This window comes from Sturnus vulgaris, chromosome 5, assembly GCF_052056855.1.
Source record: "Sturnus vulgaris isolate bStuVul1 chromosome 5, bStuVul1.hap1, whole genome shotgun sequence".
Classification (NCBI taxonomy): domain Eukaryota; kingdom Metazoa; phylum Chordata; class Aves; order Passeriformes; family Sturnidae; genus Sturnus; species Sturnus vulgaris.
In genome coordinates, this window is record NC_142247.1 from 44,110,842 (window position 1) to 44,125,960 (window position 15,119).

Sequence of the window (15,119 nt, forward strand, 5' to 3'; positions counted from 1 at the left end):
TTTACTTTTCAGTAACTGAAGATAGACTTATTGCTGAGTAACTAATTTTATGACTGTTGAAAAAAAATTGTAGATGGAAGATTTTTCTACTGAATATCTAGGAAGGCTCTTTGAACTGTAATAACTGAATGACATAATGCCTCTAATTTGCCAAGACTTACAGTTTACTAGTGAAAGTCAAAAAACACAACATTGGTACTCAGTGAATGATATAAATTTTGTGAAACTAGGAGAATATATGGATCATACTGGCTAATTTTTTGTTGTTTTGCAAGATCCAGCAAATTTCTTACTTGTATGTCAGGATGTCAAAAATGTTGTATTCTCTTATTAAACAGACATTACTAAACACACATTAATAAATACACATTAATAAAGACTTCTAGCATTTTTCATGTTTACTATTATGTTGGACTGCCAGTTAAACATCTATGGGGAAAAAAATCCTCTTTTTGGTGCCAAGCAGATGGAGACAAACCTACAGTTATATTTGTCATGATACATTTTAGGACTGTCTGTCCCCAAGCCTAGTTAATGTGGTTCTGCAGGAACCACAAATGTCAGCAACCTAATAAAAGCATCAAATTATTATTATTATTATTATTATTATTATTATTATTATTATTATTATTATTATTATTATTATTTTGTTATGATTGTTATATTATTGTTTTTACTATTATTTTTGAACTATCTCACATGAACAGAAGAGTTCAACTTTGTCTTTTGAAACATATCACGAGTTTTTCTTGAGTACTTAACACAAAATAGAAGGGGATTCATTGTCTCTTACATTAAGTATCTAAAATACAATTTAACCCTTCTGTCTTGTCAATAATAAAGGTAACTTCTCTGAGGGAATTTTTTTCATTGTAAGACATATATCCAGGATATAAATTTTCCATCTATTCAGATTATTGAGGAAATGTAATTGATTTGCTTAATTGAAGCTAAGATTCAAATTGTTAAAGGCAGATGAGTTGTACTAACTATGACCAAATTATTTCATGTGTATGCAGAGAGCCACAAACAAATCCACCAGTGCTGTTCTTCAGAATACTTGCCTTTAACCAGAAATAGCCACAATGTGCGAAAGGTGACCTGGGCACTATAACTATTACTATAACACTGAGTTTGTGGGTTCAATCTTAATATAGATTATTCACCTAGAAGTTGGATTTTGGGCTGCTTCCAACTCAGAATAAACTGAAATAACAACGAAAATGGAAAGTGGGGTTATGGGTTGGTGTTTCTAACTGTGTTTGTACCATTATCGAAATTCAGAGTAATTATTCCTCTTATTGATTGAAAGGGCCATGGGAAAAAATTAAGGAAACTGTATGAAGAATAATGCCATATAAAAGCAGAAAATTCCAGTTTGAAGCTTTTGATTTCTACATGTCACAAATAAACACATATCTAGAGATTTAATTGAAGTTGTGAATTTTAATCTCTTTATGTAATGTTTTGTTCCTGCCTGCTTTTAAGTAGATTTAAAGTAAACATCAGATCTTTAAGGTTTTTTCTCATGACTCCTCAACAGGGTCAATATTTTTAGGTATTTATGTTTCCTTATCTACTTTCAAGATCAAATACCTTTCTGGTGGAAGAAAAATCATAAATTGTACTTAATTTCTGTTGAGTTTGAAGACTGTGAGTCTAATATCTGATCCAATAAAGCAGCATAATCTAGTAATGATAGCTAACCTTTACACTGTAGCACTTCGATACAAATTACTGGGAATAAATTTGTACTATTTCTACATTAATTCATGTAGAAATAAAAATATTACCTTATTTGTTAAAGATTTGTTAAAGATCCATTCTCCAGACTGAAAATCTATTAGTCTTCTAAGCTGAACTAAAAAAAGCTTTATATGTGGATTTGCTTTCCCTTACGCCTTGGACAAGATATACAAATTGTGTATGTGCTGAAAGAAAGGGTGGAGATTGCATTACAGCTGCTCTGATGATCACCTTTATAAACTTTTCATTTTTATTTTCCTGTAAGAATAAGAAAATGAATAAAGCAAAGATTTATGTCATTGAATGTCATAGCTGATTACCTCTAGAACTGAGAAGAATGCAATTTTTATGACTTTATTTAAAGCTGAGCTGTTTTTCATAAGTAAATATAGTCAGAACAGACAGCTTTAATTTTTAAGAATGTATGGAACACTGCAAATTTTTAAATGATGATTTTTTTTTTTTAGATTCAATGTTTTTCTAAATAAAACATTCACCACAACTCTTGTATGCATAATATTTCTGCTGTAATGATATTAAGACAATATTTTTTCTTAGTAAGATGCAGGCACCATGAACCATTTGAAAATACCATTCACTGATAGCTTACTTCCAGGGATGACTTACAGTTACAAGAAACAGACTTCTTTTTCCATCCAGTGGAAATCAGTTGCATGGAGAATTAGGCATGAGAAGAATGTGTAAAAGTTAATGAAATTAAAGGATCATTGGAGTTAAACTGATATGTAACAGTTGTGTGTCTGGCATTCATTTGATCCTTATTTTTATAGGATAGTTGCAAATAGTCAGATTTATGTTATGCAAACTCCCTGTGCATGGGCCATATAGGTAATGGTTCTAAAGATCTATCCATCAAATATCTATCCAATAGCTATGAACTCCCTGCTAGAAGTCTACCTGACGAATTACTTCTTTTTGAATCCACTCTTGAACATAAAGACATACACACACACACATTCTTCATAGCAACCAAGAAGAGGGGTATGTAAGAAGGCAAGCCCATACCTCAAGATGTGTTTGTGAGAGAGCAAAAGGTATATCCATGTAGATGGTGCCAGTCACTGAAATAAAGTTCTTCTCTGAAAGCTCAATGCATAATGCTGTGTTCAGGTTCAGAATTTTAGACATCATGTATCTGGGGATAGTGACACCAGAGAAAAAGAGCACATCATTTTTATCGCTGATTTAGTTCACATTAAAATATTCACAGTAAAACAATGAGCAGAGGAGATATATTCTAGGAGTAAGCATAGACAAGTATGGCTATTTGTTTAACAGTAATTCTGATATGTTTTAAAACAATTACTCTTAATTCTACTGTCACACACGGATGCCTTCTATTTCTAATATATCTTTGAAACCTCATTAGGAGACTCTTTGCTTCCTGTAGTCACTATATTTCTGGTCAGGAAGCAAGGAAATTCCACTATCACCTACCACTGAGCAAAAAAAATGGAAAAAGCAGAAAACCAGGATAATGCTATCACAAGGTTTAATATGACATATCTGCACTGCAAATCTGCAAAATATACAGCAAGCTAGTGTCAAAGTCCTCAGTACTTAAAACATCAATGGAGCTCTGAGGTAAAGCATGCTTGAGTTTATCTTAATTATTCTAATTAGTTTTTCAGCAACTTGTTGAGCTTTGAATTACTTTGAGCATGCTTGCTTTGAAAAACTCTTCCCCATTCCAGACTTCATTCCAGTAGCTACCTTGGAGAAAGACATGTCAGTATCTGTAATCTTGGAAACTACAAGCAGTTTGCACATTCCTGTACCATATTATTCTTCTCAATGATTGTGGCTCACTCTGGTTGAAAAGTTCATCCATCCGTGAAGGCAGATACCTGACTTGGCCAGAGTTTTGAAGACCCACCTCTTCCTTTCCTTTAAAATGAGCACACCTGAAGAACCTAAGAGTATTTAAGTTCACCAAATTTATACTTGATCAAAAACTGAGAAAATGACCTATTGGAAGTAAAACATTAAAATACGTACAAATGAAATTTCCCCTTGTTCATGTATCCTGTCAGAATGGCCTCATTTGAATTTGGATCTCACCTATCAGTTTTGAGTAGTTTGTTAGGTTACAGTCAAGAGAAGGCTTTGGGGTCACCTAATTTGCAGATTTCCAGTACCTGAAGGAAGCCTACAAGCAAGAGGGAAACTTTTTACAAAGACATGTAGTGAAATGGCTTTGAACTGAAAGACATGAGGTTTAAATGTTAGGAAGAAATTCTTTACTATGAGGAATGTGAGGCACTGGAATAGGTTTCCCAGAAAAGTTGTAGATGTCCCATCCCTGGGAGTGTACAAGGCCAGGCTGGATGGGACTCTGAACAACCTGGTCTAGAGGAAGGAGTCCCTGCCAAGGCAGGAGTGTTGGAAGAAGATGATCTTTAAAGTCTTTTCCCAACTCACACCATTCAATGATTCTGTGACTCAGCAAAACAGTGAGTAGGCAAACATTCCTTTCAGGCTGCCTTTCCTGACCTCATCATCAGTGCTCCTTTAGAGTACTTCTTTTTGTCCTTCCCCTGTAGCTAAAACACATTATTTAAAATATTTGAATATGTAACTGAAAAAGTTTTCTTGGGTAAATTGCTGAGTTTTCCCCGTATCTCCTGCTAATAGTAAAGATTCAGAAATAGTGACATCTTATTTTATTTTCCACAAGAATTTGCAGGACATGAAAATTCAGCTAATCAAAACAGCCAATCCACAGAGAATATTAATTCAATATTAAATTGAATACATTTGATATGAGATGACTTGTTCATCACACAGCCCTTATTTCACAAATTCCAGTGGACAGAAATAACTTAAACATTCCTATTTCTCACTCAAATACCAGCTATTTATAAAATGTAACTCCTTGAGGCAGAAATGTAGTCATTGGGTTAGAAAATGGTTGCTTGTTTTTAGACATCACCCTGAATTCATGCTAAAGCCTGAGAGCTTCATTTACCTTAATTTGATACGATTTTGCTGGTTACTAATATTCTGCGCATGCTGGTAGCTTCAGCATAATCTGTCATGCCTTGCTATTGACTTAGGAACAGAACTGATGCAGTTGGTGAGGATTGAGGCAATGATGAGCAAAACAATTCATAATGAGCTACTAACATTAAAAAACCCACAGGTGCCAGGTGCAAGTTTAACATCCTAAGAAATTTTATGTGTTAGAACAAGGTCAGTTGAAAAGTATGCCCCTTGAGGAATCTTCTTTTCACTACCTCTTATACTCCCAGATTATAATGAGCACTGTATTCCTATCAACCCAATTACTAAGGAATATAAATTCCATATTATAAGTTTATAATGGAAAACAACTTGGAGATGAAACTCCTGTGAAAAAAACCCAACTAAACCAAAAGAAAAAAACCAGTGTATTAATTCCCTAACAGTAAAGCTCCAGTTTTATTTGGCATTAGTAATTTTGAAAGGTCTTTAGCAGGGGTGGAAATACATATGAAGGATTCTATCAGGCTATGTGGCTATGATATTTCAATGGTGAAATTTTTAGCATACATATATTCCTAGATGAAATCACAAAGGATTTGTTTGTTTGTTTCTGTAGATAAGTGCTGATATCTCTGTTCAGTTCTATACTAATAGTCTTGATGATTTCCTGTAATATTAACCAACAATAGAAATCAATACAGCTTTGAAATATTGCCATGCAATACCAAAAATGAGCATGAAAAAAGCCAGTCTGTGTAGTGTATCTCTAAATGCTTTTGAGAATTGTGTTAGCATGGCAGAGTAGCAGAGTTTTGCTCTGTAGGTAACTAAGGCTATATATTTTATATGGTGTGTTTGGTGGTAACTGGTACATTCCCTTAATGTTTCTATTAAAGTATTAAGAGTGGGTTCAGATCACAGATACTTTGGTGAACATCTGGCACAACTCCACAGGGGATCTTAGGAGTTATTCTAATTTATATTGGTGTCACCTGGTGTCACATTGATAAATATTTGGTCTTATAATCCTCCTCTACCCCCCAAGTTGTTTGAGCTTGCAGCATTGTGGCTAACAAGAAATTTTATGCTATGTCCTTTTTTTTCTCAAATTCTGATGTTCTCAGCACATCTTTGACTTTGTAAGGACATATGGGAAGGTTTTATTTAGCTAAGAAAAAAACAAAACTCAGGTGAAACCTTATACATGGTGCATAAATAATGTGTCTTTCTGATGTAATTGTACAGTATAACTTCGAATAAACATAGCTCATATTAGTAGACTATAGTCCTGTTGATGGCCAAATTCACTAAAACAAAGCCATGTTCTATTGAAACAGGAAAATCTCAGAGACCACTCTCAACAATAAAGCAGTTGAGTAGGTAAAGAAAACAAGAATAAAAGTATTCAGAGTCTACTAGAAGGATGGGTTATCTGATGGATTTTAACATTTTATCTCTTCACTTATTGCTTTATTTCTAGATTTTTGGATATAGGCTACATCGCTCTGCATATTATGGGAAGGTTTCCATCAGCCGCACTTGCAATTAATATTTTATGTTGATAACTCAGGCAGATTCTGCTCCTTCTCTAGAAGATTAAGTTTAAAAGTCTCTGTGAGTGAGCAATAAATGCCTACAATGGAAGAAATTTTGGAGGAAATTGGTATAGGAGGTATATTCATGAAGTTGAGTTCCAAGCTAGAAAAGCACAAGAAGAGATCAGAGCAGTTGTAGGGAAAGCTGGACTTAGCTCAAAACAAACAAACCACACGGTGGCCTTTGTTTTAGAGAAATGGCTGTATTACTTGATTGGATCAACAAGTGTTAAGAGTTGAGTGGGTGTATAAATGGTTTTTCCAGTGTTAACCAAGAGGCTTTGAATATCTTCTTGGATTTGCATGAGACAATCAGAGAATCACAGAATGAGTTGGAAGGGACCTACAAGGACCACTGAGTCCAGTTTCTGACCCTACACAGTACCATCCCCAAGAGAAGAGCGTACATGGTTAAGCCCAACCCAGTGTAAAAACCAATCAATCCATGGAATGGACTTCGAAGAGAGCAATGGGCTTGAGCTGGCTTCAGCCCATGTATTTCTTCTTGGTGGCTATGGACAACCAGTGTCATGACAGTGAGCATAATGAGACCATTAACAGGAATCATATTTTTATCATGTCTGTTGCATTTGCTATTGTCATTGTGATTTCAGTACTCTGATATATCTCTTGAATAAGTCAAAATCCTGTGTAATGTCAAATATATACATGTAAGTGAACTTTTTGTTAAACATTAAACTCTTTCCATGTGGAATATAGAAAGTGAACCTTGTCAAATAGTATTGTACTCTGACAATCTGCTGACAGAAATGTGAGAATTTTCTAATCATTCTTATATTCAACAGTATGACTAGAAAAGTGTTTTGAAATATAGATTATCTCCTCTATTCACCTAATGTCTTCTCAAGAGAGTTTCTAAATAATGGGTGAACAAGAAATGTAACTTGTTACATGAAAAGTTATTCAAAACAACTGTTCAGATTTGGCAAGTAAAGTAAAGATTAAAGGCTTTTTCCTAAAATCAGCAGTGCAATCCCAAGTTTTGTAAAATAGATCTTACTGAACTTAGAGCTGTCAGAATGCAAATATTTTTCCATGGAAGTATAATATTTTTTGACACTTTCAATGTGTCTTCTTTTCCTGCTATCTGTATCACTTTTTAAATGCTTAACTGTTCAATCCGCTTAGCATTGCAGGGATGTCGTTCTGACCTCATATGAAAGAAACCACACTGTTAATTCTTGCAAGTTCTCTGCAAGTTATACATTATTAGATATTTATAGTTATATATAAAGATATTGCTAGTTATGCATAAAAGTACTTTCAGTTATTTTTAAGTCAGATAATTCAGCACTTTTTTTTCAAATTTTGGTACTAAGTTTTGCATTCTGCTTTCAAAAAGGCCAAAAGTTGATGCCTCATAAAGAAGTAGAACAAATTTTTTGCAATACTTTCCCTTTGCTAGCCACTAAGTTTCCGACTATATCCATCTCACTGGTTTTTATGTGCCTGCTAACCTTTCTCTGCTTTTTCACTCCACTTTCCTTCTGGTCATGCAACAAGTAGGAGCTGTGTCTCCAGTTTAGATTCTAACCGGTGCTGTCTTTCAGACTCACAAGATTTCAATCTGAACTTGTTGAATGTCTCCCTCTGTGATTCCAGAGTATCCCAGTGATGTGGGGTGTCTGTTTTCTTGCTCTCTTCTCTTCTCTTGCTGTTCATTCAACTACATTTTTTGCATTAAAATCTAGTTTCAGTGATGAGTTTGGGGGTGTGCTAAGCTGCTTGCCAAAGGGTTCTCTGTCTCATAAAAGCACTGATGGCACAACCCCACTGCTCACAGTAGAAACGTTAGCCTTCAAATTTTTGAAAATAGCATAGAGTAGCAAATAATAACATTAGACTTGCTCAAAACCTGCTATTTCTGGAAATATGTGATCTATTTCCAGAAGCTCAAAGAGGAGCTACTCAGAGCTTGTGACAGAGAAGACTGCCAAATGTCCTGATCTCTTTTTCTTTTTTTTTCTTTTATATGCCACGAACTGCTGCTAAAAGAAAATGTTCTCTTCTCTCCTCTTGGTCTTCTTGGTGAACCAGCTCATGTTCTCCATATTTTAGCTTTCCTAACATCCAGCTTTCTGCTCAAGGTTTCTTGTATGATTTCTTGTTGCTTCACCTCTACACAGCAATCAGTTTTTCATAAAACTATCTGCATACTTCCCAGTGAGGATTAAATAACCAAAGCTGCATTTATTCCTGGTAGATCATGTTGATTATCATTGAAAAAAAAAAAAAAGGGCAAAAATATATTTTTTTCTCAAATATCATACTCTTCATGAAATCATTTAATGAAATGAGCTTTAGAAACTACCCTGCAATAAACCAATGCATATCTCTGGGATTCCACTTGCTCGGTACAAAAGAAATGAAACAAAATGGCGTTTGGAGTTCTCATTTACATACATTAATCTGGATTTTTCTATTCCTTTTCAGAAAGTGCTTGATTTATATTTAAGCAGTTTTTACCCTGCTACTGTGACGTGCCATATTTCTCATACAATAGTGTGCATAATGTATTCTTTGACAGTATGTTTACTGCAATCTATTAGGAAATGCTATTTATTCATACAGCCACTTATAAGAAAGTCTGCCATTTCTGAAATAAAAGCTAATGATAAATAATGTCACTTATGCACACTCATTCCAAAATTAAATACAAGTCCCTGTAATTTCAAGAAGGTCAAGGTACCTCAGCTATACTACCATTTAGTATAAAATTACTGCTTTAGAAGGAAAATGATCCCTGCCAATTTACAATTCAAAGTTAAACTGTTACCTTTCCTGTATTTAACAAAACACTAAACTGACAGAGAAAAAAGAAGAAATTTCTAGAAATGTTCATTCCAGTGATCACAGCTTTGATGGGCTATGTGGGCTGTAAGACAAACCCCTTTTAAGAAGCCAAATTATTTTAATGGATATGTTTCCTTTAATCATCTGTCACTAAGAAAATCACTGTTTCAAGATGTCACACTGCTTAATATGAGAAAAAAGAATCAAATATATATGAATTCCAGAAAATGTAAAATTATTTTAGTTTTGTTATCTGAAATATTATTAAATTTTATTCTTTAAAATAATACATTTTTTCACAAATTTTGACATGCCTGCAGTTGGGATTTATGATGCTGGGTCAGATTTATCTCTTTAAAAGCAGGCCTAAATTATGAAGTAAAACAAGGTCTGAGCCAGGTGCTTAAATTTGTCCTTATAGTCAATGAAGAAATAAGGGTAATTTCAGCACAAAACACTTATCACTCTTTACAACTACTGGGAAGGAGGTTGCAGCTAGGTAGATGTCAGTCTCTTTTCAAAATAATATGTAATAGCACAAGAGGAAATTACCTCAGTGGCACCAGGGGAATTTTAGATTGGCTAGGAAAAATTTCTTCATAAAAAGGCTTGACCAGGCTGACCAGCAGGTTAGAGAAACATTTGTTTCAGAAGTGATAGAAGGATTTTTACTGATTATTAAAAAAATAAAGCTCTACAGACAAAAATTTAAACTGTATATTAAATTTTGTTTATTTCAGCACTGAGATAGAAAATTCCAGTGTATGGAAAAATAGAACAGTAATTAAATTATCATAGAACAGAGTTTACGTCAAAGAGGAATATAATAAACTTAGTCCAAAAAGTTTTTAATTTGCAAATAATTGCTTTAAATAGACAGATTTCATACTTCTACCAATACTTCCTTAATATGTCAAGAATTGATAGAACACAAGCCTTTATAGTTTTGTCTTCTTGTAAACTGTTAGATATATTACAAAACCACTCTGTTCTCTGATAAAAAATATTTCTAGGGAGAGGTGCGTTTCAAAATGTCTAAATAGATTTTTTCAGGACTAGTAGAGGAAGTTATTTTTGGCATATTTTTTAAGAGTCTTTATCTCTCATGTACTCTGTGAACTTTCTCTGCAATTGCATATTCACTAACAAGTGTATTTTATCAACACATTGAGTTGGAAACTCTTCAAGGAAATTAGAATATGCTCTTGTTGACAGAACATGATGTTAAAAGGTAGCAGAGTGCCATTTTTGTCATAGAGTTCTATCCCATCACAATGGTGAGATATATAATTTCTATATAAACTTTTTTTCCTCTGTGAGAAATAAAGAGTATGGTGACAACTATAATATAAAGACAGGTTTCTTATTACCTAACATTCATTATCCAAGCCTCTTGTTCTCTCTCAAAGAGAGACCTCTATGGAAGGCAATTCATGCCAGCCTAAGAAAAGATAGAAGGAGAAATGATCTCTCTGGAGGATGCCTGCCAATCTTCACTTATAAAAGGGAATCAATAGCTCTAGATGCTTAGCTCTGAATGGTTAACTAACGGCTGCAAATACAAAGTCTGAAGGGATGATTCTTTCCTGCCTCAAAAGTAGTAAAATATTTTTCTATCTTTTTGGATCCATTTTTTGTTTCCTTTTCTTCTTCTCTTTCTTTTATATTTTTCATCAGCTGGTCAGCACTGACTCTTCCTTGTTGATGCACATTCCAGGTACAGCCCAGAAAGTAGACCATGTTCTTGATGGCATTAAAAACTTTGGGTAGGAGTTCAAGGAAGGTGATTCTGCCTCTCTCTTCTCATGAGACCCCACCTGGAGCACTGCATCCAGCTCTGGGGCCCTCATGAAAAGAAGGGAAAGGACTTGTTTGAGCAAGTCTAGAGGAGGGCCACAAAAATAATTAGGGGGCTGCAATATCTACTGCAAAGAAAGGCTGAGAGAGTTGGGAAGAACAATAACAAAACTTATTATGGCCTTTCAACAGTTAAAGAGATACTTTTTATAAAGTTCATTTGTGACAGGACAAGAGGCAATGATTTTAAATTGAAAGAGGTTAGATTTTAATTTTAAAAATGGAAGGAATTGTTTACAGTGAGGGTGGTGCTACACTGGAACAGAGATGTTGTGGATGCCTCGTCATTGGCAGTGTTCAAGCTCATGGGGGATGAGGTTTTATCAACTTGTCCTAGGTCTCCCTGCTAACAGCAGAGATTCTTTTACTAGATGATATTTGAATGACCCCTGAAATCCAAAACATTCTGTGACTCTTTGAGTGTGTCAGTGTGCCTGGAGGTATTTAAAAGATGCAGATGTGGTACTTATGGACATGGCTTAGTGATGGACTTAGAAGTGTGTAGTAATTATGTCGAGACTGACACAGCTGGCACCATCACCAGAGCTTTATCAAAATCTTTTCATGCCTTCTTCCAGGCAACTATAACTCCTTTCCTCATTAGCTGCTTCACACAGTACTGACTCCTTTTCTCCACTCTGCAAGTTTCCTTCTGCATGACTGGTTAAAACCCCAAGCTGTCCCTGTATGTGTCAGTGTTCCCCTGCAGAACAGAAACAATCTGACTTTAGGCTCTAAATGTTTTTAAAAGGGTAGACACATTAAATTAAGTAGAAAAAAAATCTCTACCTTTCCCACTTCCAAATGTCAAGTCTCATCTTGTCATGTATCTCCCTAACTTGTATCCAGGTATTTATAAAGTACCTTTCATATAAAATGATGGTTTTTTTCCCCTAAATTGTCCTTGGCCTTACCTGCAAAATTCTGCCTAGCACAGGTTCTATCTCAGAAGGCATCATTTTAAAACTGACATTGAACATGCAGGAAATTCTCCAATTTGATTTCAGGCTCCAAGTCAGTATATTAAAATATGTGTGAATCTACAGCTTAATGGTACCTCAAATGGTACCATGTAGTTCATGCTTACGTAGTATTTTACAAAAACTTACTCATATCTGATGGAAAAATTAGTTAAATTGGACAATCTGTTTCTTCAAGCTATTTTTTTGAGAGAAAATGTTAACATTTCAGGTATTTAGTTGTTTGGGGTTTTTTAAATGACCTTTCACATAATATGGCAGAAAACATGTTCCTTTCGCCCTATCATTTAAATTATAAGTAATTTATTTCTTAGCATGTTCTCAGAAACACTCAAACCTTGCATCATATCCACCAACATATTTAATGTAAGAATGTTAGAGGTACAAATGTCACATTGCTTTTTCTTTATTTTGAGAAGAGTTTTATTGAAACTTGTCAACACCTTACACAAGATATATTGCTGCCAATTATCCATAAACATATTATTAAATACGTATGTTGCCACTGAATATTTATATACTATTAACTGAATTTCTTCTCCATAACTGTTAGTGAATTAAATAAGAGACAAAGAATCAAAAGTAATTTTTTTTTTTTTTAAATAACAGCAAAATAAATTAGTGCAAATGTGTGACTGTCTTGGTTTGAAAGACAGGTATTTGCTAAGGAAAGGCAAGAGCCCCTTTCCTGAGATGCAGAGTGCAACCCCCTCCCTTTTAATTATTTTAGTTTCAAATCAGAGGTCTTCAGGCAGGAGATGTGGGGATAAGAATAACAGTTCTTTACTGATATCTAATAAGGCAGAAAACAACAACAGCTATAAAAACTGACAACAAAACAGAACAGTGTAGCTCAGTTCCAGTCCCCTTTGGCCACAGGCTCCCCCTCCCTGCGCTCAGTTCCCGGTGCTGTGGGCAGGGCAGGGTCCGCGCAGCTGAGGGGGCTGGGTGATGGCGGCAGCGGCCCAGGGCTGAGAGGGATGGAGGAGCCACTCCCCCCTCACGGTGTCGGTCGTGGTGCTCGGCAGAGTGCCCGGAGATAGTAGGGTGAGATGGGAGAGCAGCAGAGCGATGTCCAACGGCAGGGAGCGTGGATCTCAGCGCTGGGGTGGCAGGGGAGATGCCAGATCGGAGCACGGGGCGTCCTCCCACTCCACGAGTCAAGCGAGAGAGCCCCAGCCTGCCCCAGACCCACATCCCACCTTTCCTTTTCCGGTCTCCCCCTATCCACCCCCCCCCCATTTCCCTGCGAGAGAACATTACCGTTCTTAAGGTGTAGCCACTTAGCATAACAAGGGGAGAAACTCCACAGAAAGAAAAGGGAAACACTCAACCCCCAACAGTGACAAAATCTAATTCTCATCCAACCATGAAATGTCCATCAGAAAATGTATTTCTATATATGAACTGTCTTATAGTTCCAGGAAAAACTGAATAAACCTAATTCTGTAAGTCACAGGCATTTCTCCATTTCCCATGCATTGCCTTACTCATTTGATTGTCTCCACTGTACTGTTTTTGAAGATATATTTACCATACTATTTATTTTTGAATTTATTCTTTAACAAGATTTTTTACCAGGTCTTGTATTTGACCTGAAAACTTTTTTCCCACTTTTCTTATCCTGTTTTTGTGTTCTTTGCTGTTATGGGCTCTATACAAAGTTGTGATTTACCTCCCTTTCATGATGAACTCATACATCTTCTTTTGAAAGGACAACATTAACAAAACATAAGCTCCAAGTCTGCTAGATCAATGCATTTGAGTGTCATCAGTGATGGTGACTTGCAGTGAGCATTAGTAAGTTATTAATTGCAAGCTGCTTTCAGATCATTATTGTGTTGTTCAATTATCTACATCACCAGGACTTGTCCTGCATTCATCTTTGTGGCTTTATGACTGTGAGTATGCAACAAAGAGTTCTGCTTTTCTGAAGGTAGTAAAATTAATTATTTTGAATGTTTTCCTTTTAGATTGAAGTAGTTTATTCTTTCCAGTGATAAATACAGGGATGTTTACTGCCTTAACCAGCAGCTAAAGGTAATGTGGTTGGATCATAAATTTGGCATTTAAAATCTGTAAAAATCTCATCTCATGAACTGAAATTCGTGGCGTATCTATCCCCATGACTACAACACAGAACATACTGAAACAAAGCCATGGTTACCACTCACTGTCCCTGCAAGTGACAATGTTCTGCTCATAGGATGATAGCAGCTAAATTGCACTTATTTTCATGCTAAACTTCAAAGCTCCTTGCATTAAGTGAAATGTTTTTATCTACTAGAGGGATAATTTTGAATTCTGCACATGTTCTTGGACATATTCTCCTGATCACATTAATCCTGGGATGCCCTAATTGTTTCAAGAAGTCTCCTCTGAACACAACAAATTGGCAGAACTCACTGAAGTCTTCATTATTATTATTTTCCTTCCAAATCAATGATAATGCCAAAACAAACCAACCAAACAAACAAATAAATCCCACCCTTTGCTGTACATACAAATTGAGCTTTATGTGAAAGAGTATTATGTGGTGTATGCTGCGTGGGGACACTCTCAATGTCAATATTGAATGCTACCTGTACATTAAACATTATAAACCACAAGCATTTGGGTCAAACAGCTGTACTATTTCTCTTGTCCTTTTACATGGTTTTTCTTTGTTTTCCAGAGTAATTGAAAGATTTTTGCTTTCACTGCCTTTTCTTGACAGAGATGCCACAAGGTATCTATACATCTCAAAGGCTAACACAAAATCAATCTGTGTGATTATGCAATTTAACTGCATTTGCAGTGCTAATTTATCTTCTAGCATCTGTAAATTACTTTATTATAAAAAATTCAAAAGCTTAGCTGAAAGTCAAATTAGACCTGGTAGCAACACAAAAACATTATCATCAAGGGAAATCTCTAAAAGCAACAGCAGACAACAAAACATCAAGTGATGTACAGAAAGAATAAAATGTGATATAAATTCATTAAGTGCTGACTATTGTTTTTTATTTGAGATCTGAGTAAAAGTAGATTGCTAGAAGGCTTTGCCAAGTTACCCTACAGGGAGCCACTTTGCCATTTCTTATTAACCCTTGCTATTTGGTTATTTTACATTTTTGTTTAACAATACTATTTCCCGATTAAA